We start from the raw sequence: 19,930 nt of genomic DNA on the forward strand, positions 1-19,930 counted from the left end.
CGACACAAATATACATATATATTTAATATGCTTTTTGTGACCTTTCTCACCAGTTTGACTTTTTCGGTGTAACTAGCAATCTTTTAGCAAGGATAGCAATAAAACTTTCTACTTCTAGAGATTTATTTTTCATTCAATGACGTACTCCTAGTTAAAAGCTCTTTGGGGATTTGTAAAAAATATATCTTTGCTAATACTAACTCAAAGGGTAAAAATGAATAATATCTTTCTTTAGGAGTTTGAAAAAACGTTTATCCTCTTGTTGCTTTGTTGAAGTTGATGTAACTTCTCAAATTAGTGATATATATGTCTGTGCATATATACATAGCCCATGAATACACTATTTTTTACAGTTAAATCTAGGCTTGATGATCAAAGTATCTGTTTCAGTACAGAAAAAGAAAAATTTGAGAATGAAGATTTTTGTTAACATTTGAGAGTTGACTTTATGTGATTATGTTTTAATACCCTGAGTTTACTGAATTAAATCTGAAAGTTGAAAATTAGCTTGAATTTGACTATGATCCTTTTTTTCACCAGCTAATAACGTCATTTCTTTGATTATCTGTTAATGCTGGGAACTTCTCAAGCTCAAAATAGTGTAAAAAAATAGACCTCCCTAGAGCATATATGTTAATATAAAATGCCTATGAATTGGTTCTATAATCCTGAATGAAAATGTAAACATTTTGAAAGAAACCCAATTTGTAACTACAACTTTTTTTGCATATTTTTAGGCAGACTTTTGCAGGAGTTATTTCTTCATTTGTTCCTAAAAGTGAAAATACAGGTATAATCAAGTATTTTTAGAAAATTATTGGCTCTTAGAACATGTGATTATTTTAGAAAATGATTAAGTGCCAAAGTAAGACCCTATTGTAAGGAGAGGCTTGGATCAGTAAGTTAATATAAACTATATCCTGAATCAAAAATAAGTGAAATGAATAGAGGGTACTGCTTTGAAAGATTTAGTCTCTCTAGAGTGTTTATGACTACTGTATGTTTAGTAGGCAACATTTATGAAAGTATTATTTGCTTATACTTTGGCTTGTTCATGAATCTGAAAGGATCCTAGGGAAGCCTGAGATATTTTTCCTCACAGACTTTGCATACGTAAATATCCGCCAGTCAGAGTGGGTTTGAGGCCTTGACCTTGTTTTTCTGAAGCTCTCTGATAAGAAGAGCTGCCTACTCTCCATGACAAGGTCTGGTCCTGCTGCGGCACCATCACCTTGGAAAGGAGGATTAAAGCCCCAGTCTGGAATGACATGACTTGGCTTCTGTCCCAGGTCTTCTTGCTTATATAGGATGACCCTGTGTGGACTCCAAAACCTTTTGTGCCTTGGGTGCTCCCAATGTAAATAAGCGATAGTGTTATCTATTCCTGCGTGACTCATGGATATTCAAAATCATTATTGATAATGTGATGCATTGGAAGGCATTTGGGAATGTTGGCTGTTAAGGTACTATTCTTCTGTCTTTCATTCACCCAGAAAATTGGAACATTTGTATCTATCAGTGAGCCCTTTTGTGGTCCTCGCTTACCACTGAGTGTCTGGTGTAATTTAGTAAACTGTTAACAGAATTGAAAGAAAGAAAAAGTTAGCTATAATCTTACATATTTCTTTTTTTCTATGAATTTTAAATGAGAATTAAAGGCAATAATGTCCGTGTTCTTTTGTGTGTTGCTTTGTATATGTAATAGTATAACATAAGGGTTTTTTTGTTTTGGTCCAGATTTTTTTGTAAACATTATTTTTGACGAATTTATAAGATGTTCAGCCAAGAAGACATACTGTGGCTTACTTAGCTCTTCTATACTTGGATGTTTAGATTGTTTCTAGTTTTTGATATTATGAGATGTGTGTTACGAGAGGAACATCTTAATTTATAAAATTTGATCTGATTTGGGTATATTGATTCTTAGCAGCAGAATTACTGAGTCCAAGGGTAGGAGTCCTTTAATGCTCTTGATAATTACTGACAAATTCTTTTTCTTTTTTCATTTTTCTTTTTTTTTTTTTTTTGAGACTGGGTCTTTCTCTGTTACCCAGGCTGAGTGCAGTGGCACAATCATGGCTCACTGCAACCTCAAACTCCTGGGCTCAAGCGACCATCCTACCTCAGCCTCCCGAATAGCTGGGCCTACATATGCATGCTATCACACTTGGATTATTATTTTTTTTTTTAAATTTTTTTCTAGAGATGAGAATCTCACTATGTTACCCAGGCTGGTCTTTAACTCCTGGCCTCAAGCTGTCCTCCTGCCTCAGCCTCCCAAAGGGCTGAGGTTGCAGGCATGAGCTTCCATGTGCAGCCCTGACACGTTATTTTCTGAAAGGTTTTAAGTGTAGTTTAAATTTGCTCCTTAGACTAGATATTCTGTTCTTGGCTCTGACACTTTGATATGGTTTGGCTGTGCCCTCATTCAAATCTCATCTTGAATTGTAGTTCCCATAACCTCACTTGTCATGGGAGGCACCTCATGGGTGGTGATTAGATTATGGGGGGGTTCCCCCATGCTATTCTTGTGATAGCAAGAGACTTCTCATGAGATCTGATGGTTTTACAAGGGGCTTTCCTCTCCTTTGCTCAGCACTTCTTTTTCATGCCACCACGTGAAGAAGAACGTGTTTGCTTCCCCTTCCACCATGGTTGTTAGCTTTCTGAGGCCTCCCCAGCAATGTGGAACTGTGAGTCAATTAAACTCTTTCCTTCATAAATTACCTAGTCTCAGATATTTCTTCATAGCAGCATGAGAACAGACTAATACACACTTTAAACTCTCTTCATTTTTCTAGGCCTGGTTGTTTCAAAAATACTTCTCAGACTCTCCAGCACACTAAAATAGGATCATTCATTTCTCGCAAGTGGTTGTGGATCCCTCTCGCTCAAATTTATTAATGTAATCAGAAAATTCAATACATTATCCTGGGATAATAGCAAGTATAGTTGTATTAATTTCTTGAAGCTGCTGTAACAATTTACACAAATTTAGTGGATTAAAACAACTGAAATTTATTCTCTCATAGTTCTGGAAGACCAAAGTTCAAAATCATTGTCCCTGAGTTGGAATCAAGGTGTCAACAGGGCTGTGCACCCCCTGGATTGTGTAGGAAATAATTCATTCCTTGCCTTATCCAGCCTCTGGTGGCTGCTGGCATTCCTTGGCTTGTGATTTGCATCAGTCTAGTCTCTTCCTCTCTGGTCACATTACCTTCTCTTCTTCTGTGTGTGCAATTTCCCTCAGCCTCTCTCTCATGAGGACATGTGGTGGCCTATGTGGATAATGTGGATAATCCAGGATAGTCTTCCCACCACAAAATCCTTAATCTAATCACATCTCCATAGACTCTTTTTTTAAAATAATGTAACAGTGTAACACTTACAAGTACCAGTGATTAGGACTTGACTTTTCAGGCCACTACAGCTTTTACAAAGATGAGTAAGATAGTTTGACTAATGCTTTGGATTTTCTTTAAATCATATATATATATAAAAGAGCAAAATAACTGATATTTCTGGGAAATTACATGGTTGAATATGAAGTACAAATATGAATATAAAGATATGAAGACTTCTGGTAGTATTATATGACCTCCTGTTAAATGTGGTATATTTCTGTTTTTTGAGATGCAGCAAAAGAAGCGTTGATATTTTATAACTGGTGTTTAAGAAACTTTTCATTAGAAATGTGAAATTTCCTAATTCAAATTCATGAAAATTTGAGAAAATTTATTATAGCCACTGTCAAAGTTAAGCAGGAAATTGAAACTTTTCCTTTTGAAATGGGAATGTCTGTACTGGAATTAAATTGAGCATGTTTTCTCCCTGTAAATACTCTTGATGTCAACTAAGTTTCCCTGTTCACCCACACATGGTACAATTATAGTTTCAGGTATATATTTCTGACAATCTGTACCAGGCGCAGAGCTTGCTATTCAAATTACCACCATACAGTTCTAGAAAATAGCAGGTTGTCACTTCTAGATTCTCAGCAAGAGAGAGGAACTCAAAGAAGGTGGGAGAAAAGGCAAGGGTTAGAAATAACCTGCCAGTTCAAATCTTCGGAACCTTTGCATAAACAAGATTGGAATGAAAACAGATTTTTTTTTTTTTTTTTAAATTTGGAAACCTGTAACTTATCCAATCATAACATTCCATGCTGAGTGCATGCATGCACATTTTAGAAAGACACCACAGTGTAATGTGCTAGGTTCCTGAATCTGCTTCAGTGCTAGCTTTGTGTATAACTTGAACCTAAGACGTCAATTGGCTGGATGGTGTATTTTTATATAGCATCCGGTAAAATGGAAATAGAGGATAAAATGGCCAGCAAAAAAAAAAAAAAAAAAGCCTAACAGAAATAAGTTTTAAGAAAATTTTACATGTTAATCAGAATGTTAAGTCTTGTATTTACAAATGCAAACTTGTGAGGGCACAATTTAAGTTTTCATGTGTACATAAAAATATGATGATGACTTCAGAAATTTTCAGTGCCTAGCCTCAGCTAAGTACAATGGAAGTGTATTAAAAACAAGGGCAGAGTTTCAGAGTAAGTAAAGTTAACAAATGCATTTTAAAAGAAGGCCTAAACCTGATTATTTTGTTCAAGAGTACAGATATATATGTTATTTGAGGCAGAAGTTGGAACATCAAAGAAGCTGTATTATTTGAATAGTCAGAATATCAAGTAGTAAGCTATTTGATTACTTTTTAGGGGTGTGGAAACAATTTTGTTAATTTTGTTATGGCAAATCTTGGGAACCCAAATAACTTACTAAAAAAGGGTATACTTCTAGATGTTTTCAAAATACATGGTCCTCACCCATATCTCTGGAATCTTTAAGACAGTTTACCAGACAGTAAAGCAAAAACCAACCTAAAAACAAAAAGCACCAAATAAAGTTGCCCAACAAATATACCCCAAGAGCGTCAGACCTCCCACGATTCTAAGCTTTGCACATCCATTTGAAAAGTAGACTAAGGTCTTGTAACACTGATGGTTCCAACCCTAGAACCCCTTGGGCAGAGGGCCCCATTAGGTGTCCTTTTCTGTTAATACTTTGTGCAGGGTTGGTAGGGGCCCTCAGCTCGTAGGTTGAAACTCAAACAAGTATTCTCTGCTTCCCAGGCGCATTGAGCATTGAAGAGATTTAATGTTTCCAAATTGAGTGTTGTGACTTTTTAATGGGATCATGACATCAATTTAGTGGGTTACTAGCAAATACATAGATTAAAATACAGTAAAATGGAAAATATCAGAATGCCTCACCTGTAACGATAAGCATTGTTTTGTGAACATTTTGTTTAATTGTTGTGATATGATGTAAAATTTTCTAGTAGGCTATTCTTAGATCTCAGTCAGAATAAGACTCCTTCATTGTGGAGAAGGAGTGCCTAGTACATCATTAGATCTTTGTTTTCAGATCTTGAGAGGGCCCGAGAGACCGGATGGCAGTTTATTACTACTGGCAGTTGAGTGCAGTGAGAGCATATAGAGAATGACCTTGAAGATTTAGACTGTGTTTAACATGACTGAGAGATTGAGAAATTATTCCCTATATTCTTGACCATGTATTCACTTCCCTGAAATTGAAGTTCAAAAGCTTGTTTATAACCTAGGAAATACCAACTAAAACAACAATGAAATATCACTTTAAACCCATCAAATTGGCAAAAAATAGTTGATATCTGATATCTCCAGACTTGGCCTGAATGTGGCCAAAGAGGAATTCTTTTCTTTCTCTTGGGAGACAGTTCCCTGTAAAGCAGAAAATGTGTGTACTCTCTGAACTAACACTTCCTTAGCTACGTGTCTGCCCTGGAGAGACTCTTCTCCTGAACATGGGCAAGAACACTTGCACCGGGGTGTTCATTGTACCACTTGTATGTGTGCATGTACAAGATGGATTATAGCAAAGATTAGACACCTAGTCACATAGGTATATATTCATATGAAGATATATCTGATCTCTGCTATCCATACTCTGGTTCATTTCAACAATAGAATGGTTAAGAGGGCTCTGCAGACTGCATGGTGTGTGGGTGTGTGTGTGTGTGTGGGGGGGGTATGTTTAAAGGAAACAACTTGACTATCCCTCTCTTGAGTAATTAATAACACACAGGTTTATTTATGCTGCAAATATAGCAGTTGAAGTGAGTGAATTATATTTCTGCCTGTATCAATGGAAATTCATTACACAGAGAGAGAGAGAGAGAGAGAGAGAGAGAGAGAGAGAAGATGGGGGAAAAGAAACAAAGTACAAATTATTCATGTAATATAATGCCATTTATGTAAAAGTTTGACCCACAGAACACAGTTGTGTCCATAATGTCTAGGCATTCACATACGTTAAAAAAAAAAAAACCTGAATGAAATTATATTCTGAAAATTATTTATCTCTAGAGAGGAAGAGAGTGAAAAGGATGATGGCAGTCCTTAGTGGTAGTGTTACAAAAATAAAGAGTCTGAAACCTAAATAGCAAAATGTTAATATTTAGTAAATATTTCTAAACTTTTGTTTTTTTCTGAAGTATTAAACAGCTTAAGATGTAGTCTATTCTATGCTTTAAAACGTAGAATCATTTAGTCTTTGAGTTATCACTTAATACATATGTTGGGAATTGCATATCTCTTTGAATATATTAAATTTAAAATTAACTTACTCTTTTGAAGAAAGGACAAACTTTAAACTCTTGCAGTCTCCTTTGCTAAACTCTGCTGTACTCATCTTCACTTTAATGACAGAGTGGTTGAGAGAGTAACCGGAAATGCTTTCTTTGTTTTGCTTATTCTCAATTCAGTCTCTGCAGACTGCTGAATTCAATCTTGATGTTCTCCAAGTATGCTCTGTTCACTAGAACAGAAGCTGTGGTAGGGCTGGGTTTTGATCTCTGCTTCACCAGTGTGTAATGCCTGGCAGATAGTAGGGTGCAGTAATATTTGTTGAATGAAGAAATAAATGGATAAAAAATGAGTGCTTTTTCATAGCCTGTTAGTTTATGCATGTAGCATGGCTAAGTGCGTATTATAGGCAAAATAAAGTTAGGGCATAGAAGTTAATTAGATGCTTCTATATTAATCTGTTCCTTACTTGCCTTCTAGAGCTTGGTATTGGGGCAAAGTGTATTTTTCTGAACAAATTTCTCAGCTACCTTTGTTTGAAAGGTAAGAAGTCAATTTAACCCCTTACCCCCTTTTTTATCCCCGAGTCCCAGTTAATGTAGTTAAGTTTAGTACTCAATCAGACAGAAAAGAATGAACTTATGTGTAGCCCTATCTCTATAGTGTCTGTAGTTTCTGATTTCTGTGTTTGCTTTTGTTCTTGTTGCTGCTCTATTTAATTAATTCTTAATCATGTAAACTGCCTCAAAAGTATTTTTGAAAAAATAAGGACAAATTACTTCCATAAACATTTATATTCTTGTAAAGTTGTATATTGCTTACTTTTTTTTTTTTTTTAAAGACAATCATTTAAGATGTTTCTGTGGTCCAGTATTTTTAAAAGAATTCAGTTATGAATTTTATACAGCAGATGCTTAGTTAATGTTATGGGCGGAATTATATCCCTCATAATTTATACGTTGAACTTAAAATGTGACTTTATTTGGACATAGGGTCTTTAAGAAGATGATTAGGTTTAGATGAAGTCATTGGGGGTAAGCCTTAATCCAGTATAACTGGTGGTATGACTTATAAGAAGAAGGTATTAGGACAGAGTAGAGAGGAAGGACCAGGTGAAGACACAGAGAAAGGACAGCCATCTGCAACCCAAGGAGGGAGGCCTCAGAAGAAAGCAGCCCTGCAGACACCTTGATTTCAGACTTCCAGCCTCCAGAATAGTGAGAAAATAAATTGCCGTTCTTTAAGCCATCCAATGTGTGGTATTTGTCACAGTAGCCCTAGCAAACTAATGTACTTAGTGAAGTGAATAAAATGTAGATATCCATCTTTTATTTTATCAACCTACATTTTAATAGTATCATCTCCTTTATATCTTTTTTTTTTTATTTTTTTTTTATTTTTATTTTATTTTTATTTTTATTTTTTATTTATTTTTTTTATTTTTTTTTTTAATTTATTTATTATTATTATACTTTAAGTTGTAGGGTACATGTGCATAACGTGCAGGTTTGTTACATATGTATACTTGTGCCTTGTTGCTGTGCTGCACCCATCAACTCGTCATTTACATCAGGTATAACTCCCAATGCAATCCCTCCCCCTCCCCCCTCCCCCTTCCCCCCTCCCCCCTCCCCATGATAGGCCCCGGTGTGTGATGTTCCCCTTCCTGAGTCCGAGTGATCTCATTGTTCAGTTCCCACCTATGAGTGAGAACATGCGGTGTTTGGTTTTCTGTTCTTGTGATAGTTTGCTAAGAATGATGGTTTCCAGCTGCATCCATGTCCCTACAAAGGACACAAACTCATCCTTTTTGATGGCTGCATAGTATTCCATGGTGTATATGTGCCACATTTTCTTAATCCAATCTGTCACTGATGGACATTTGGGTTGATTCCAAGTCTTTGCTATTGTGAATAGTGCCGCAATAAACATACGTGTGCATGTGTCTTTATAGCAGCATAATTTATAATCCTTTGGGTATATACCCAGTAATGGGATGGCTGGGTCATATGGTACATCTAGTTCTAGATCCTTGAGGAATCGCCATACTGTTTTCCATAATGGTTGAACTAGTTTACAATCCCACCAACAGGGTAAAAGTGTTCCTATTTCTCCACATCCTCTCCAGCACCTGTTGTTTCCTGACTTTTTAATGATCGCCATTCTAACTGGTGTGAGATGGTATCTCATTGTGGTTTTGATTTGCATTTCTCTGATGGCCAGTGATGATGAGCATTTTTTCATGTGTCTGTTGGCTGTATGAATGTCTTCTTTTGAGAAATGTCTGTTCATATCCTTTGCCCACTTTTTGATGGGGTTGTTTGTTTTTTTCTTGTAAATTTGTTTGAGTTCTTTGTAGGTTCTGGATATTAGCCCTTTGTCAGATGAGTAGATTGCAAAAATTTTCTCCCATTCTGTAGGTTGCCTGTTCACTCTGATGGTAGTTTCTTTTGCTGTGCAGAAGCTCTTTAGTTTAATGAGATCCCATTTGTCAATTTTGGCTTTTGCTGCCGTTGCTTTTGGTGTTTTAGACATGAAGTCTTTGCCCATGCCTATGTCCTGAATGGTACTACCTAGGTTTTCCTCTAGGATTTTTATGGTATTAGGTCTAACATTTAAGTCTCTAATCCATCTTGAATTAATTTTCGTATAGGGAGTAAGGAAAGGATCCAGTTTCAGCTTTCTACTTACGGCTAGCCAATTTTCCCAGCACCATTTATTAAATAGGGAATCCTTTCCCCATTTCTTGTTTCTCTCAGGTTTGTCAAAGATCAGATGGCTGTAGATGTGTGGTATTATTTCTGAGGACTCTGTTCTGTTCCATTGGTCTATATCTCTGTTTTGGTACCAGTACCATGCTGTTTTGGTTACTGTAGCTTTGTAGTATAGTTTGAAGTCAGGTAGCGTGATGCCTCCAGCTTTGTTCTTTTGACTTAGGATTGTCTTGGAGATGCGGGCTCTTTTTTGGTTCCATATGAACTTTAAAGCAGTTTTTTCCAATTCCGTGAAGAAACTCGTTGGTAGCTTGATGGGGATGGCATTGAATCTATAAATAACCTTGGGCAGTATGGCCATTTTCACGATATTGATTCTTCCTATCCATGAGCATGGTATGTTCTTCCATTTGTTTGTGTCCTCTTTGATTTCACTGAGCAGTGGTTTGTAGTTCTCCTTGAAGAGGTCCTTTACATCCCTTGTAAGTTGGATTCCTAGGTATTTTATTCTCTTTGAAGCAATTGTGAATGGAAGTTCATTCCTGATTTGGCTCTCTGTTTGTCTGTTACTGGTGTATAAGAATGCTTGTGATTTTTGCACATTAATTTTGTATCCTGAGACTTTGCTGAAATTGCTTATCAGCTTAAGGAGATTTTGGGCTGAGACAATGGGGTTTTCTAAATATACAATCATGTCATCTGCAAACAGGGACAATTTGACTTCTTCTTTTCCTAACTGAATACCCTTGATTTCTTTCTCTTGCCTAATTGCCCTAGCCAGAACTTCCAACACTATGTTGAATAGGAGTGGTGAGAGAGGGCATCCCTGTCTTGTGCCAGTTTTCAAAGGGAATTTTTCCAGTTTTTGCCCATTCAGTATGATATTGGCTGTGGGTTTGTCATAGATAGCTCTTATTATTTTGAGGTACGTTCCATCAATACCGAATTTATTGAGCGTTTTTAGCATGAAGGGCTGTTGAATTTTGTCAAAAGCCTTTTCTGCATCTATTGAGATAATCATGTGGTTCTTGTCTTTGGTTCTGTTTATATGCTGGATTATGTTTATTGATTTGCGAATGTTGAACCAGCCTTGCATCCCAGGGATGAAGCCCACTTGATCATGGTGGATAAGCTTTTTGATGTGTTGCTGAACCCGGTTTGCCAGTATTTTATTGAGGATTTTTGCATCGATGTTCATCAGGGATATTGGTCTAAAATTCTCTTTTTTTGTTGTGTCTCTGCCAGGCTTTGGTATCAGAATGATGTTGGCCTCATAAAATGAGTTAGGGAGGATTCCCTCTTTTTCTATTGATTGGAATAGTTTCAGAAGGAATGGTACCAACTCCTCCTTGTACCTCTGGTAGAATTCAGCTGTGAATCCATCTGGTCCTGGACTTTTTTTGGTTGGTAGGCTATTAATTATTGCCTCAATTTCAGAGCCTACTATTGGTCTATTCAGGGATTCAACTTCTTCCTGGTTTAGTCTTGGAAGAGTGTAAGTGTCCAGGAAATTATCCATTTCTTCTAGATTTTCCAGTTTATTTGCGTAGAGGTGTTTATAGTATTCTCTGATGGTAGTTTGTATTTCTGTGGGGTCGGTGGTGATATCCCCTTTATCATTTTTAATTGCGTAGATTTGATTCTTCTCTCTTTTCTTCTTTATTAGTCTGGCTAGTGGTCTGTCAATTTTGTTGATCTTTTCAAAAAACCAACTCCTAGATTCATTGATTTTTTGGAGAGTTTTTTGTGTCTCTATCTCCTTCAGTTCTGCTCTGATCTTAGTTATTTCTTGCCTTCTGCTAGCTTTCGAATGTGTTTGCTCTTGTTTCTCTAGCTCTTTTAATTGTGATGTTAGAGTGTCAATTTTAGATCTTTCCTGCTTTCTCTTGTGGGCATTTAGTGCTATAAATTTCCCTCTACACACTGCTTTAAATGTGTCCCAGAGATTCTGGTATGTTGTATCTTTGTTCTCATTGGTTTCAAAGAACATCTTTATTTCTGCCTTCATTTCGTTATGTACCCAGTAGTCATTCAGGAGCAGGTTGTTCAGTTTCCATGTAGTTGAGCGGTTTTGATTGAGTTTCTTAGTCCTGAGTTCTAGTTTGATTGCACTGTGGTCTGAGAGACAGTTTGTTATAATTTCTGTTCTTGTACATTTGCTGAGGAGTGCTTTACTTCCAATTACGTGGTCAATTTTGGAGTAAGTACGATGTGGTGCTGAGAAGAATGTATATTCTGTTGATTTGGGGTGGAGAGTTCTGTAGATGTCTATTAGGTCTGCTTGCTGCAGAGATGAGTTCAATTCCTGGATATCCTTGTTAACTTTCTGTCTCGTTGATCTGTCTAATGTTGACAGTGGAGTGTTGAAGTCTCCCATTATTATTGTATGGGAGTCTAAGTCTCTTTGTAAGTCTCTAAGGACTTGCTTTATGAATCTGGGTGCTCCTGTATTGGGTGCATATATATTTAGGATAGTTAGCTCTTCCTGTTGAATTGATCCCTTTACCATTATGTAATGGCCTTCTTTGTCTCTTTTGATCTTTGATGGTTTAAAGTCTGTTTTATCAGAGACTAGTATAGCAACCCCCGCTTTTTTTTGTTCTCCATTTGCTTGGTAAATCTTCCTCCATCCCTTTATTTTGAGCCTATGTATGTCTCTGCGTGTGAGATGGGTCTCCTGAATACAGCAGACTGATGGGTCTTGACTCTTTATCCAGTTTGCCAGTCTGTGTCTTTTAATTGGAGCATTTAGTCCATTTACATTTAAGGTTAAGATTGTTATGTGTGAACTTGATCCTGCCATTATGATATTAACTGGTTATTTTGGTCATTAGTTGATGCAGTTTCTTCCTAGCCTCGATGGTCTTTACATTTTGGCATGTTTTTGCAATGGCTGGTACCGGTTGTTCCTTTCCATGTTGAGTGCTTCCTTCAGGATCTCTTGTAAGGCAGGCCTAGTGGTGACAAAATCTCTAAGCATTTGCTTATCTGTAAAGGATTTTATTTCTCCTTCACTTATGAAACTTAGTTTGGCTGGATATGAAATTCTGGGTTTAAAATTCTTTTCTTTAAGAATGTTGAATATTGGCCCCCACTCTCTTCTGGCTTGGAGAGTTTCTGCCGAGAGATCTGCTGTTAGTCTGATGGGCTTCCCTTTGTGGGTAACCCGACCTTTCTCTCTGGCTGCTCGTAAGATTTTTTCCTTCATTTCAACTTTGGTGAATCTGGCAATTATGTGTCTTGGAGTTGCTCTTCTCGAGGAGTATCTTTGTGGCGTTCTCTGTATTTCCTGGATTTGAATGTTGGCCTGCCCTACTAGGTTGGGGAAGTTCTCCTGGATGATATCCTGAAGAGTGTTTTCCAACTTGGTTCCATTTTCCCCCTCACTTTCAGGCACCCCAATCAGACGTAGATTTGGTCTTTTTACATAATCCCATACTTCTTGCAGGCTTTGTTCATTTCTTTTTCTTCTTTTTTCTTTTGGTTTCTCTTCTCGCTTCATTTCATTCATTTGATCCTCAATCGCTGATACTCTTTCTTCCAGTTGATCGAGTCGGTTACTGAAGCTTGTGCATTTGTCACGTATTTCTCGTGTCATGGTTTTCATCTCTTTCATTTCGTTTAGGACCTTCTCTGCATTAATTACTCTAGCCATCAATTCTTCCACTTTTTTTTCAAGATTTTTAGTTTCTTTGCGCTGGGTACGTAATTCCTCCTTTAGCTCTGAGAAATTTGATGGACTGAAGCCTTCTTCTCTCATCTCGTCAAAGTCATTCTCCGTCCAGCTTTGATCCGTTGCTGGCGATGAGCTGCGCTCCTTTGCCGGGGGAGATGCGCTCTTATTTTTGGAATTTCCAGCTTTTCTGCCCTGCTTTTTCCCCATCTTTGTGGTTTTATCTGCCTCTGGTCTTTGATGATGGTGATGTACTGATGGGGTTTTGGTGTAGGTGTCCTTCCTGTTTGATAGTTTTCCTTCTAACAGTCAGGACCCTCAGCTGTAGGTCTGTTGGAGATTGCTTGAGGTCCACTCCAGACCCTGTTTGCCTGGGTATCAGCAGCAGAGGCTGCAGAAGATAGAATATTTCTGAACAGCGAGTGTACCTGTCTGATTCTTGCTTTGGAAGCTTCCTCTCAGGGGTGTACTCCACCCTGTGAGGTGTGGGGTATCAGACTGCCCCTAGTGGGGGATGTCTCCCAGTTAGGCTGCTCAGGGGTCAGGGACCCACTTGAGCAGGGAGTCTGTCCCTTCTCAGATCTCAACCTCCGTGTTGGGAGATCCACTGCTCTCTTCAAAGCTGTCAGACAGAGTCGTTTGCGTCTGCAGAGTTTTCTGCTGCTTTTGTTGTTGTATAGTTGTGCCCTGTCCCCAGAGGTGGAGTCTACAGAGACAGGCAGGTTTCCTTGAGCTGCTGTGAGCTCCACCCAGTTCGAGCTTCCCAGCGGCTATGTTTACCTACTTAAGCCTCGGCAATGGCGGGCGCCCCTCCCCCAGCCTCGCTGCTGCCTTGCCGGTAGATCACAGACTGCTGTGCTAGCAATGAGGGAGGCTCCGTGGGTGTGGGACCCTCCCGGCCAGGCGTGGGATATGATCTCCTGGTGTGCCTGTTTGCTTAAAGCGCAGTATTGGGGTGGGAGTTACCCGATTTTCCAGGTGTTGTGTGTCTCAGTTCCCCTGGCTAGGAAAAGGGATTCCCTTCCCCCTTGCGCTTCCCAGGTGAGGCAATGCCTCGCCCTGCTTCAGCTCTCGCTGGTCGGGCTGCAGCAGCTGACCAGCACCGATCCTCCGGCACTCCCCAGTGAGATGAACCCAGTACCTCAGTTGAAAATGCAGAAATCACCGGTCTTCTGTGTCGCTCCCATCTCCTTTATATCTTATGATGATATGGAATTCTTATTTTCAGGAAGTTAAAAAATTTCAAATGTGTATTCCATAGAATAATACTTTATGTTTATGTCATTCTTTATATTTTAAATAATTGGTACATGCCATCTCATTAGATTAGCAATCTGACATCAATGATTTGCTGTAGAAATGCATCCCGTTGCATAAGAACATTTCGGTGTCTATGTAGTCATATGACTTACAGATGCTCTGTAATAATAATAATTAATGCCTATAATAGTGACTTTGAAGTACTAATACCATTCAGGTACTTTGCCCTTTCAGCTAGATTTAATATTAGTGTTAGTCTGTTATTCTAAGAAGTGGTAAACAGTATATATTAATGTGATAGCAGATAGGGATTAGAATATTAAATTTGCTGAAATTCTTTATTCTTTACTTAAATTGTTGGTGAATAGTATTAATGGCATTGCTTTTGCAGTAACGAGCTGTGCTAGTTTTAATTCAGCCACGTCAGGTGATTTGTGAATTACCTGTAAGAGAAATCAAAGACTGTAAACCTTTGTTCAGTGTGAAACATTCTTTTGCTTATTCTAAAATGAAAGATGTGCTAATCAATAATGAACAACATAATTTTCTGTGGTAGCAATTGTGGAGGTAAGTTCTCTGAGGTTTTAAAATATATTAAGTTGTAAAAAACTTATATATGAAAAAGATTGGTTTTGAACCTACTCAGTTTTTAGCATTGGCTTGCTTTTATTCCACAATATAGTAAATGTCGAGAAAAACGAACTTGGAATATTGCACTCCTATCTTTCGTTTTTCTTCATCATCCCTCAGCATTCTATGTGTATACTTTAAATGCCACAAGAAAATAAAAGCAGTATTTTATGAAATGGTCTGCCCTAAATTTTAAGGACTCTATTTTTAATAACTCCGAGCTTTAAAAGTCTTGGAAGCTTTAAATAATTTCTATTTTTGGCAGACACCATGAGAATTGTTTTGGATAAATTATTTGAAAATAGATGTCTTCATTTAAGTCATATTCTGTTTGTGAATTCCTTTACAGATATTGTCCAAAGATGGGTAAAATTTTCTTTTAGTTTAAGATAATCAAGATGGTTGGAAAGGCATGATGAATTTCTTACCTGACCTGATAGCATGAGTCAATTTAAATGAATTTTCTTACTTTTATTCAAAAACTAGCAAATTATGTTTTATTTTTCACTGGACTGCTTTAGGCAGGCATAGCAAATATCCCAATTTAAATTTTATCTAGAACATGTAGACCTTATTGCCATTTGGGTATTGCTTCTGTAGTGAAGACAACTGATTACTAATACAAACTGTAATGGCTAACAATTTGAAAACTATAGTTTTTATAATTAGCTTATAGTTTTAAAATGGCTCTTAATGACTGAATTTTTTTACATCTTAATCAGTGAAAAATAACTAACCTATACTTTCTGTCAATTTGAGTTTTAAGGCTTTTTTTGACTACTCAAGATCTTACATTTACATAATCTTCTTTAAACATTTCCCCTTTTAATAAATTTCATTATGTATTGTACCCCAAAGATACTGGCTGTCATTGTGATTATGTTGCTCGTTCTGCATTCCTTTGCATAGCCTGGCAGATGTGATGCTCTGGACGTCTCATGCAGGATGCCTGCCTACGTCTGGCTTCTATGGCTTAACTAGAGGCTAACTTTATCACTGATGGGCTGGTGGTGGGCAGGGCAGTAGTGCTGTCTCTTTTTCTGATTTTCTTTGCATTTACTTTTTTATCTTGATGGAAAATTTGGCACTTACTAAGAGAACAATGATGTATTTTGCCATTTAAATAGTGGAATTCTTTTTTTTTGTTACTGTTTATTTATTTATTTTTGTTATGAATGGACATTTATTTTCCTTTAGGAAAATATCAAGCAACAAAGCAGTAATTAATGGATAATAAAATGAACAAAGTAATGGTGATTTTAAAGAAGTATTTCTAAGGTTTGTTCTGTTTTTGTCAAGGAGACTCCTAGTTCTTGCTCAGCCAAGATTTTTCTTCTGTGAATAGTGTTTGGATATAATTCACATTATCTCCAGTGACTCTACTTTTTCCTGGCTACTAAAGATAAATAGCTCCTTAGATTGATAGTTTCTTTCTGTTGATATATTGGTAAGTCAGCCAGTTCAGAGTTAAGTCTAGTTGATTTGAAAATCTGGATGGGTAAATGCCTTGAAAATGCCCTTGGAGACCAAATTAAAATTAAAACCATTTTTTGTTTTGCATGGTGCTATTATTTTTGTTATGTCAAAAGCCCAGTCTGAATACTGATGCATTTCAGACGACACATTTATTCATGTCTTATATGGGGAAAAAACAAACACATAAAATATTCACTCTTAAGGGGCAGCAGCCCTAAAGTAAAAACATTTTATGACTGGCCAGTAGTCTTCCTGGCTGTTCATTTATGAAAGATGCATCCTTTCCAAATACCTAATGCATGTGGGGCTTAAAACCTAGATGACGGGTTGATGGATGCAGCAAACCACCATGGCACATGTATACCTATGTAACAAACCAGCATGTTCTGCACATGTATCCCAGAACTTAAAGTATAATAATAATAGAAAAAGAAATATGCATCCTTTCATTTTGTATCTCCTTGGCTTGATAGATTGTTGAAGCAAACACTTGAGGGCAGTCATATATTTAGGGTAGTGAAGACTACTGATTACTAATGCAAACTAATTAGCTAACAGTTTGAAAACTATAGTTTTTATAATTAGCTTATAGTTTAAAAACAGCTCCTAATAACTATGAATAACTCACAGTTTTGGCTCCTTAACACAAACAAGATCATGTATATTATACCTATTATAATTGAGTTAATTTATGGGTTTTACAGAGCAACACTTCAATTATCTCTCTTTAGGGATTGTTCTTCCTATTTCCATATAGATATCTCAGAATATTTCATTGCTGTCACCTTTGAGTACTTCTCAGCATAATGTTTACACCACAGTTCTCAGCTTCAGATCAGTAACTCTGGGATGTGCAATAGAATCAATCAGAATGCACATGCCTGTGCTTTGTCCTGGATGTATTGCTTTAGAATTTTGGAGGTGGTAGCTGGATAAGTGCATCATGGAAAAGCTTCTCAGTGTATTCTGACACACTCCTTTCATGAAGAGGCATTGACTATACCATAAACCCTAGAAATACATCATTGGCAATACTACTGTTTTAAAGGAGAGAAAGGCATCTTTTTGTTTTTGACCCAGAATGGCATTGCCTGTAACAGGTGAAAGGGAATCATGCTATGTTAACAGGAATCAACATTATCCATTTTTAATGAGTTCATTAAACAGGCAATATTTATTTGGTTGTCTGTTCTATGTTAGGAGCTTTCAGTTCAGCACTCAGGCAGCAAATAAGGTAATTGCCTGTGCATATGCTTGGTGCTCTCTGTCTGTCCAAAGCTCCTCTCTTCTCCATTCCCTTTTTTCCTCAGTAACTCATCTATTAACATGTAAATCAAGAAATGCCCTCTGTCTCAGGGAAGCCCTTACTAGAATCTCTAGGTTGAATTAGAGGCCAACTCCACAGCACCCTAGAGTTCGTAGCATGTTGTTATCATCTGTGTGTATCATTGCATGTAAAAATATTCTTATTTGTTATGATTTGCTTGTATGTGTTTGTCATTAATCTATTAATTCATTCAGTGAAGAGATGCTGACTCGTATACTAGCCTGGGAAACCTCTGTGTCCTCAGTGCCTAATTTAATATTCCTTTTTCTATCCAGTAATAAAATTGATATGAATGTTTATGTCTGAGGTCTATATAAATTAAAAGGTAAAAAGTCTTAAGCCAGGTGTGGTGGCATGCACCTCTATTCACAGATATTTGGGAGACTGACATGGGAGCATTGCTTGAGGCCAGAAGTTTGAGGCTGTAGTATACAATGCTCTCGCCTGTGAATAGCCTTGGTCCTCCAACATGGACAATGCAGTGAGACCCTGTCTTTGAATAAAAAAAAAAGAAAGAAAAAACAAAAAAACAGTAAAAGGTCTTGGGGAAGGGTCTATAGCAAATAAGCAGAGGAAATTTGAGCTGTTGCCCTTTAACAGGAGACAAGAAGATACTTTTCATAAGAATTGCACTTTCTACACTAAATTAGAAGGTTCGATAGTAGGTCAGAATTATGGAATTTTGTAAGGGTAAATTTAACATATTTGTGTGTATGTTTCTGATATTTTATACATCACATTTGAAATTTCTTTTTGTTTCTATTAATTCATTCAGTAAGCATTATTTAAACCAGTCCTTCTTAAACTTTATTTTTGCATGGTCTCTGTGATTCTCTTCTCTCCTTGTTGCCTTTCTTCTCTCAGCGGCCCCATCTCTTCTGCTTGCTTTTCGTCCTAAACCGCTAAGCAGTAGAGCTTCTTAAGGTTTTATTCCTATCAACATCTCTTCTTTTTCTACGCAGTGATCTGTAATATCACCCTTTCTTAAGGGTCTCTGTACCATCTTTATGTCAATGATTCCCCAGTTTTTAATCAGCTTCAATCCTTTTATTATAGAGAGTAATTAATTTCAAATACTCAGTCACGAAGAAAGGGTAGACTGATAGATATCTGCAGCTGACGTCAGGACTTTTCATCAAATCCAACGGTGGCTCATGAAAGCATTCATTGAAGTCAGATATCTTCTCTTTAAAAACATTATAAAAACCCTATTTTTTGCTTTAATAATGTCTCCGTGTTCATAGTTCTTACCTACCCTTTTTACCTTACTGTCTGTGTTGCTGTCCTAGGTCTGCTGTACGAAATTATTACAAACTTTGTGGCTTAAAACAACAGAAAAGAATTTTCCTCACCATTCTGAAGACCAGAAGTCTGAAATGAAGGTGTTGGCAGGGCCATACTCCCTCTAAAGGTGCTAGGAAAAAATCCTTTCTTGCCTTTTCCCAGCTTCTGGTAGCTCTTGGTGATCATTGGTGGCGTTTGGTTTGTGGCTGCATCACTCCAATCTCTGCTTTCACATGCCTTTATGTATATTTCTGTGTGTCATCTCCTCTTAAGGACAGCAGGGCCCATTGAATGTAGGGCCCATTCCAATCCAGTATGACCTCATCTTAATGAATTAAGTCTGGGAATATAATTATATGTGGGAATATATTAGAGAAGACTATTTCCAGTGTTCTGGGTGAGTATGAACTTTTAGGGGATACTAACTTACTATTCTCCCTAGGTTAATCTATGCTAAATACTCAACAGGAGAGGCAGCTGTAGGGAAGAGCTAGAGTATGAAACCTGGAAAAACGACTGCCAGACTCTGCTGCTTGTGGGTGTGTGGCCGTGGGTAAGGTAGTTGCTCTGTGCTTTCAGCTTCCTCATGTACAAAATTGAGATAATAATGATGCCGACTTTGGGGAATTCTTGTAAGATTAAAATGTTCCAAATATGTAAAGCGCATAGAACAATCCCCAGCAAAAAGTGGAACATGTTAGTGATAATTGCTGTCATAGTCGGTCTTTTTGCTTAGTAGGCCTGAGATAAAACTTTCTCCTAATTCGTCTCTCCTCCTCCCTCTTCCTGATTTTACATGTTATTTAGTTGTTTCTCCTTCTCACTATAATTATTTGTGAGAAGTTACAAGAGTTACACTACGGTAAGAGCAGACAGGCTTTGCACACCTTCAAGGTCAGTTCTGGACCAACCCACTCAGAAACCACTGCACGGATGAA

General features: G+C 37.4%; 1 protein-coding gene across 10 annotated transcripts in view; it reads left to right on the plus strand.

The window, feature by feature from the left end:
- BMPR1B (bone morphogenetic protein receptor type 1B) overlaps window positions 1-19,930 on the plus strand; it is a 403,442-nt gene that overhangs the window by 132,201 nt on the left and 251,311 nt on the right. For 4 of the 10 annotated variants that reach the window (XM_065545250.2, XM_074040175.1, XM_065545249.2 and 1 more), the window contains exon 3: window positions 7,109-7,171. The exons of the other annotated variants lie outside the window; for them this stretch is intronic. The gene's annotated coding sequence lies outside the window, so the exon portion shown is untranslated. The remainder of the gene's footprint in view (window positions 1-7,108; window positions 7,172-19,930) is intronic. 10 annotated transcript variants of the gene reach the window in all.

This window comes from Macaca fascicularis, chromosome 5, assembly GCF_037993035.2.
Source record: "Macaca fascicularis isolate 582-1 chromosome 5, T2T-MFA8v1.1".
NCBI classification, from domain to species: Eukaryota; Metazoa; Chordata; class Mammalia; order Primates; family Cercopithecidae; genus Macaca; species Macaca fascicularis.